This window comes from Myotis lucifugus, unplaced genomic scaffold, assembly GCF_000147115.1.
Source record: "Myotis lucifugus unplaced genomic scaffold, Myoluc2.0 scaffold_82, whole genome shotgun sequence".
NCBI classification, from domain to species: domain Eukaryota; kingdom Metazoa; phylum Chordata; class Mammalia; order Chiroptera; family Vespertilionidae; genus Myotis; species Myotis lucifugus.
Window position 1 is genome coordinate 3185037 of NW_005871130.1, and position 9022 is coordinate 3194058.

Genomic DNA, 9022 nt, shown 5'->3' on the forward strand with positions numbered 1-9022 from the left:
GTGATGGTGATGGAGATGACAATGGTGATGATGGTGATGATGGTAGTGATGAGGATGATGATGCTGATGGTGAGGACTGTCATGATGATGATAATGGTCACGATGATGATGATCATGATGATCATCATCATCATCATGTGGTGATGGAGATGTGGGTGATGGTAATGATAATGGTGGTGATGAGGGTAGTGATGAGGATGATGGTAGTGTAGGTGATCACTATGATGGTGTAGTGTTAGTGCCAGCTATTTATTTACATGTTCTTAACAATATTTTTTAAAATTATAAGACAATGCACCCTTTTTTAAAGTAATAAAGGTATATAAGATGATTAATATTAATCACAAAAACTGATTAAAGACAGTTATTAATCTTCCCCCTCTCTCCAATTTCTCCCCCCACTCCAACAAGGCCACCAATGAAGACGGCCTGCTCTGCTTCTTCTCTTTTTCTGTGTTCATACTTATTTGTAAAAATACTCATTTGTTTTTTAATTTTCTAAAAAAGGGAGTCAATTACTGTGCAGTTTGATTTTTTTTTTTTACTTAAAAAGAAGTCAAGATCATCACTCCAGACTCTTCTGGCTACAAGCTTTTCAGGGCTGGCTGTCCACTTTTGCCCGGCTGTTACCTGATTTGTGCGTCTCCTCGTTGTTTCTGGTTGTGGCCCGTCCACTTGTGCTGCTAGATATTTACATAGACCAGCTTTCAGTTCAAAGGATATATTCACAATAGGGTATTGTGGGGGTCAAAGAGCTGTGTAGTTGTAATTGCCAAACTACCTTCCAGAAAGGTGTCCCAACGACGTCCTCTCATTGACGTGTCAGATGTCCGAGCCTCTGGGGAGCCCTTCATGCTCCTGCCTTTGCGGCCTCACATAGCTCTGTGCTGTGTTGGCAGCTACCAGCCTGAACGATGGGTTGATGAATGAATGCATGAAGGTGCGCAGGCCCAGGCCTTGGAGGGTTCCTTGTGCAGCCCAGCTTCTTAGCCTTTGCGTCTTGTGTTTCCCACCATCGGTCACTAGGGTGAATTCATTTGAACACTAAACATTTGTTTATATCTTCATAGACAGGATAAGAATTTCTCTTGCTTTTGCCTGTTCCCAGCATCTCACACCATTTCGTCTCGTGTTAACATGAGTTGAGGGTGTCCTTTTCACCTTCTCCCTTTAAGTTCTGTGAAGACAAAGACTGTATCTTCATCTCCTATCTTCACAGCGAGCACAGTGCCAAGTAGTTAAAGCTAAATGGTTTTGGAAAATGCAGAAGGGTGTCGACAATCCTTGTGTGTCTGTGGACAGAATCCCCTCTTCCCTCCCATTTTCTCAGACATCCCTGCTGTGCTTAGAGTTCATGTCTGTCCTGAGGTGGAGAGACCAGTGGCCGAGTCCTGACTTATCACCATTTGTAGAGGCAGCAGTGGGATGGAAATGGACAGCACCCCAGCTTGTCTGTGAGCTTCCTCGATCTGGCTCTGCCGTGGCCCCCTCCCTGCCCATAACCTCACTCCCAGGCAGCCTCGAAGGCTCCTCCCTGGAGGTCCTTAGCCTGCCGAGTTGCTCACACGTCATTGCAACCCAACTTGATAATTTGTGGTAGGAAGGAGGTGGACAGAATGGGACGTGCAGTGACAAACACCTCCCAGCCCCATGACTTCAAGGAACTGAGGGTGCTTTCCCACTCCCACTGCACGTGATCCCACCACCCAGACCACTGCCCTTCACTGGGACAGGGATGAGGCTCTGAAGGCTCCCCCAAAGTGTGGCTTCTGCTCACGTCTCCTTGGCCACCTCTGATTTCAAGGAGGCAGAGAAGCACACTTTTATATTGTGCTTGGACAAGAAGAACCTGAAATTGGCAAGCGACCCCCATGGCTGCCACAGGGCTAAGCAGGAAGGTGATGGGAGAAAGGAGGGAGGAAAGTAAGAGATTAGTAACAAATTCTGCCAAAAGAGAAGTTCCAAAACAGCTTTGATTTACAGCAACATCATTGTAACAAATTTATGGCCTCCAAGGTGATTCCTTTGAAGGACAACAGTCATCTCTCTATGGAAAGACTTTCTATAAAGAACGTTGACGATGTGTCAGCCCATCCCGGCGTCTATAATACATGGCCTGACCCGTGCACCCATTACCATAAACTCAAGCACAGACATTCAGAGGGGAGGACACCTTCGTACTGCAACCTCCAGCCGGCACCCGCTGCCGAAACCGACAGGTGTCTTCCGATCCCCAGAAAGCTGGGAGTCCTGTCTTGGGTTCCTTCAAGGCTCTGGTTCTTTCTAACATAATTTCTCATTTTAGAATTACATAATGTATTCCTTTCTTAAACATAACTAAGGCACTCACAGTGTACTTCCCACCGTGGCAGCCTCATTTTAATGCTGTAGGATCTTGGGCTGAAATGAAAAGACTTGCTTTTGGGGATTTGCAATCAAATAGGAGTTTTGACGTGGGGGAGCATGTTGAGTTCCACGTAGGATAATTTGACAGATCAACTTAATAATAATGTGTGATAACCAGGCAAATACATGGCCACAGCAGACATCAATTCAAACCAAACCAACCAAACCCTGTGGCTTTGGTCCTGAGAAGGCAGAGCTGAGGGGACTGGGCTTTCCTGATCCACAGGAGGCAGGGGTGTCCCTTGCATGACTTTAGGGTACGGGGCGAGGCTGCTTGTCCCCATGACATGGTGGCCTCCCTGACCCAGTCGAGAGTTGCAAAACCAAGTCTCTAAAGGCTTTGGTTTTTTAGAGAGAGCTTTGTAGTGAAACAAGAAGGCAGTGAAACAGAGCTCCCCAATTTTTCAGGATGCCTTTATTTGGTCCCTGGAAGTTTACCAGAAGATTCTAGAAGCACCTTCTCCTTTAGTTGTGCTATGAAAACAGGCAGAAATCACCAAGTGAGTGTAGAGTCATATGAAAGATAATTATCTAGAGTTTCTATACAGGCAGACCTGGGGACATGGGTTTGGCTCCGGGCCCTCACAGTAAAGCGAGTTGTATCTTAATGTTAGTGGAAGGCCTGCCTTACATTTGTAAAAACGCCACATGTGTAAAGTGCAGAAAAAGGAAGCATGCTTATGTTTATTCTTCTATCCATTCCACAAACATTTATCCAGCGCCGACCATGTGCCGACCGTGTGATGTAGGTGCTATATACAAGCCGTGACCTCTGCAGACAAATGGAGTGTAACTCCTGGGCTTACGAATCAAACACAGATCGTCAGTTTGCCTCTTGGCCAGGACCATCTGGTTTGTCCTTTTGAACCTGGGAATAAACCACATTTGGGTCAGGCATCTATCCCCGCCCCCCATGGACCCAGTTGTAAGGAAGTAAGTGCAGTCCTCACAGGGCGTGGGAGCCAGGCCCGTGCCACAGTCTCCAATGTCCTGGCTCCGCGGCTACCCCCTCTTCTCAGCTTCTTTCCTCCTCTCCTCTGCCTTTGGAAACCCTTTCCGACCTCTGAGAGTAGCTCAGCTTTCCCCTGGAGAAGCCCTTCTGGGAGGTGGAGGGTCTCCCCCTGGTGCCCCCAGCACCGTCCATGGTGGGCTCGGCCAGGCCCTACCTCCAGTCTGTCTCACTGTCTTGCTCATTGTCCAGGCCTGCGTAGTGGTTCTGGCTTCGTCAGGAACATTGCGGGATTGGCATGGGTTTAAGGATTGTCTGCCACACCTTGGCCTTTTCATAGACAAGGAATCGCGGCTCGGGGTAGCTTGTGGCCCCTGCATGAGGTTTCCCAGGGTACCTGTTGTAGAATTAACCGCTTTGTGTGTCCGTGTAGTTCTGGATTCCTCAGTGTGCAGGGTCATTCAATATTTGAATAAATGTATTACCTGTGGTCCTATCTTGTTTACTTTTTCATAAAGGGCATGGCATCATTTGTCAGGAATGTATCTGTAACTAGCATTACTTCTGTCTTAAAGTCAGATTCATCTTCTGTCACTTAGACTTAGGATGACTTTGTGAGGAATAGGAAGTGCAGGAAGTGTGTGGTGGACCTGCATTTCCAGGAACCTACCTGCATTTCCATTCAGGTTACAGCCATTTAAATCTGCAGCATCCTTTCTTCTTACTCTCTTAGAGAGATACACCTTTTTGTTTTGTGTTAAATAACCATATAAACAAGTTGTCAGTCATCCATATATTCTTCTGACATCTATATTTTACAAGTCCTTTTTCTTGCAAGCAAATGTTAGCCTTCCCAACTGTGAGTACGATTAAATGCATCTACAGAAGGGTTTATCAGTTAAGGAAATGGTGTGCTGCGGTTACGGTGCCCAGAGACAGTAACTATCCAGCACGTCTATGTCTCTTGCCTGCATCTTGGCAATTAAACCACAGAGGTTGTGTTTTCTGTTGGTTGTGGTGTTCGCATCAACATTCATACAGAGACAATAATTCAGTATGGGGAGGAGCAGTGCTTTCCTGAGCTGATTTGCATGTGCATGTCAGATCCAGCTATGCCATTTTCATGCTATTGAGGAAAACAAAATGACCTTTTTACCAAGTTTTTGATTCTGGAAGAGTCTGTGTTTTGAATTTGGAGGAGAGGGGGCTGCAGAACAAAAGGGAAGAAGCAGTAGTTGATTTATACCACGGTGTCAGCAACCGTTAGGAACCTGGGATGCTTTTCGGCTGTGATTGTGTCTTCGCTCAAGGCTGCTGTATTTGGGCCCCCTGAAATTCCATTGTCAGTAAGCTCCGAGTCTCAGGGAGCCTGCACTCGTAAGGACCATAGAGCGACTCAACTATCCTCTCTGTCTCTTCTCTTCTTATCAAGTGTGATGCTGTTTTAATACATGAGATAGCGCATCCAGAATTACGGAATATTACTCAGTTATAGGATTATAGAACAATAATCCCGAAATATGTGTTAAAAGCTTACCTAGCTAGCTGTTCTTTTAAAGTCCCTCATTTTCTTTATGATTATTTTCCAAAAAGAAATTAAAAACAAGATGTCATCCAGTCAGTATGTTTGTGGATGGCATGCAGCTGAAGGGGGTGGTTTATCTTAAACAGGCGTAGTGGGATGCACCGTCGAAGTTTTCAGCTGGCTTCTCGCAAAGTCATTACCTCGCAGTTATCCCTGCCATTCAGCTGACTTTACATGTGAATGGTGTTTCTGTGCCTCTGTGTTCATCAACCTCATGCTTAGAGTTCTCCCAGGAACTGTTATACTGACAGATTATTAGTATTATTGGTATTTTTGTATAGAGAAAAGAAGAAGGAAGGGGAAGGGCCATTGGAAAGGAGTTGCACTGTGGTACATAGATATCAGTAAATGCTTCGGAGTCAAGGTGACTGCCTGCCCTGTGGGGGGTTCCTTTGGCAGCGTCTCCTAGAGGCTAAAGGGACCACAGTTCCTGGTCCAAGCCCAAGGCCAGCCTGTGTGCATGGGGAAGTCCTCAGCCTGCATACCGTATTGTATGTAGATGCTGGGCATTGGAAATAAATCAGGGCAGCTCATCAGCACATGTGGGCTTTAATATCCTTTAAAAAGTGTCATTTCTGAACGTTAGTCGTGGGTCTGCTTTTGTTTTTGTGTTTTTTTTTTTAAATTGAGGGGCACACATTTCTAGTTATGACCCCTTTAGGCATCTTTTAAAAATACTTATATTTTTTATTGATATCAGAGAGGAAGGGAGAGGGATAGAGAGATAGAAATATCAACAATAAGAGAGAATCACTGATTGGCTGCCTCGTGCACAGCCCACACGGGGGGATTAAGCCCACAACCCAGGCATGTGCCCTGACTGGGAATTGAACCTGTGGCCTCCTGGTTCATGGGTTGACACTCAACCACTGAGCCACACCAGTCGGGCTCTTTAGGCATCTTTTGCTCAATTATACTTCAGCCAAAGGTGTGCCACACACAGCAAAATAGAGGCCCACCTACTATTTCTTTTTGCTTGTTTGTTTTCTTGCTTTTTGGAAGAGTTCAACATACAGGAAGTGATATACTAGAAGGGTGGGTTTTTGTTTGTTTTAGTTTTGTTTGAATACATTAAACTATTTTAGATTTACCGGAGGGAGCAGTTTTCCCTGGAGAATGTTAAACCGAGGCAGAGAGGTGTTTTGGGAAGACGTCTACTTCGGCCACGACACCCCGTTCATGCGACATCTGCGATCTTACAGCAGATATTTTTGTAAGAAAAATGCTTCTCTCAGTGGGGTCATTTTCTTGCAGTTCACCACGGAGGTGGGCCCCTTGGCTCGTCACGCGTGTGTACTTGAATAAGTGGAAACACTTTAAGAAAAGTAAACTGCGTGCTCCTCTGCTGTCGTCTTTGATTTGAGCTGTGCTCCGACGGTCCTCGGAAGCCGTCACGGACTGCAGAGCCTGCCTGACCCGTTTGAGCGCACATTATCATAATCTCACTGTCGTATGGCCACCGAGTTAATGTACTTACAAATGACAGAGAAAGTGTGTTACATGACCTTAGGGTTTTCAAAAATTAAATGACGTCGTAGGTCGTATTTCAAAGAATAGCTAAGGAGAATGGTTTTCTTCCCTGCATAAAGTGTCACCACGCATAGCAACAGGATATTGTATTTCTTTTTTATTACTCAAAAATGTGAAGCTTTTAAACTCCTAGATTCCCCACATAAAATTTAATATTGGGGTAGGGAATAAAATACCGGTGGGTAAATCTGCTCCTCCGCCTGCTGTCCCCTCGCACGGCCTGCCTTTGGTCTCTTCAGCACTTAGAGCTGCAGAAACGCTTTGAAATTCTTTTCTGCGGAGGAGTTTAGTATTTCTCCCTCATACAAAGCCCATGAATTCCCATCTAAAAGCCAATAACACACATATATTTACTGAATATGCTTTGTGTGGATATTAACAATGGATCATTTTTACTTATCTGTGTTAGGGATCATTTTTTTGTTTTAAAAAGTGTTCTTTTGAAAGGAGTCTTATAGCCGGAGGTTAAACGGGATGGAGAGGAAACTTCTAATTAAAGCAAGTGATACTGGTATTTTTTCCCGGCCTGGAGCCCTGTGCTGCCCGCGTTTCACAGTGTCCTGAGCTCACCCTGCAGAGAACCCCTGGTACGTGACCGATGACAGGCGCTGTCCATCACAGAAGGGATTCCCGGGAGGTGACGGGGCACACCCCGTGCACGAGGAGACGCGGGACAGTCCTCACCCCATCCTCACACACACAGTTATCAGAATCCACATGATCACATGTTCTAGAATTCTCTTTCCAAGTAGATCAAACCACAGCTCTGGGAAGCAGCCCTGGGGCATAAAAAGCAGTAGGTTTACATGACTTAGACCATGGACAAGCCTGGGCCTCCATGCAACAGTGAGAACCAAGAGTCCCTTTGCTTTTTGTTCACGTGAAGATGCACATAGAGTCCCATGTAATGAGGAGGCAGCCTGTGTTGGGTGGAGGTCTTCCTAGCCTGGGCTGGAGCCCAGGGAACAGCCATCTGACCCACAGGTGGACGTAATGGGAGTCACTGTGATCCTCAGGAAGCTCACCTGGGTGACAGGTCATAGCCTTACATTCTTTTTCATTTTTTAAATCCTCGCATGAGAAAATGATTTTAGAGAGGAAGGAGGGTGGAGGGAGAGAAACATTGATCATGCCCGATCGGGGATCGAACCCGCCACCTTTCGGTATAGGATGACGCTCTAGCCAGCTGAGCCACCCGGCCAGGGCACAGGCTTATATTCTGATGAAATATAAGGATGGCCTTTGAAAACCAAAACTTTGGACTAAAATCGACCAGCTCCAGTTCTCTCTGGGCTCCCCCTGCGGACTGCAGTCGAGGGGGCCCAGGCCAAGTCCAGGTGCGGTCCCTTGTAGACAGCTGTAGGAGGTGGGCACCGAGCCCTGAGTCCATTGGGTGTGGTGTAGAGACTTACAGATAACCAGGTCTTGGTAAGCCCCCAGCAGTATTGGTAGACAGAATATTATTTAAAGTTACTGAAATTTGATGAAGCCGGTAAATGGAATCTGCACTGTATTCTGCACCAAAATCAAATTGTAGGGGGAAAGATGTGGCTGCAGTGTGTGCTTAGAAATGACTTGTCATAATTAATGTTTTTTACCCCAAACAATTAGAACATTTAAAAAATGTTCTGACACAGCCAGAAAGTTTTTATTTCTGCGATGGGTTTCACAGCTCTGAAAATTGCTTTATTCCCTTGATGTTGTTGGACACTAATTGCACAGCTTTATTTTTCTTAAAATGAACATATACCCGAATTCCAGAAATATTAACGCTCCACTTGGGGAGGAGACCGCCTTCTGCATCCCAGCTCTGCCTATAACCCCGCAGGGGCTGGTCCGCAGCCACCTTCTCTCCATCCAACTTGGCGATGCCCACGGAAGACACACGTCTGTGCTGCATTTGGAACACACGGGGTGGTTATAGGACAAGGGGTTTCCATTCCACCCAGAAGCTGGTGTGGTCATGCGGCCACACGGAGCTGCCGTTAAAGGCAGGTTCCTCTGGAAGTTCAGTGTGAGCCAGGAGGGAGGGGGCAGGCACAGTAGGCCCCCTGAGTGGGTCCTGCAGACATTGTGGGCAGCAGGCCTGGTGTGTCTCTGACTTGGGGCCCTGAGTGGAGAGGAGAAGGCACGGGGAGGGGATACGCGAGCACTGAGAGACCAGCCCTGGTGACACGCTCTGGCGCTCAGTCTGTTACCGAGAGGAAGCTGGTGTAAGGATGCACCTCTCCAGGGGCACTCCCTCCTCAGAGGCCGGAGAGGCTTCCGCGTGCACGTCCAGTTCCCACACGGGCTGGAGGGAGGAAGGATGGCAAACGTGCACATGTGGACATGCCTGAAGTGGGCATTCTGAAACAGTCACTGTGCAGTCTCCCACGTGACATCCTGCCTGGGCTCCTCTCACAGACACAGGGCGGGCGGACTGCACCTTCGGGCTGTAACTTCTAGATGAATCTCAGGGACAAGGTGAGGCCCTCCCCATCCTCAAGCCCCCAGCCCCCAGTCGGCATCCTTAAGAAGTGGGAGGTATGGAGGTGTTATTAGCACCATAA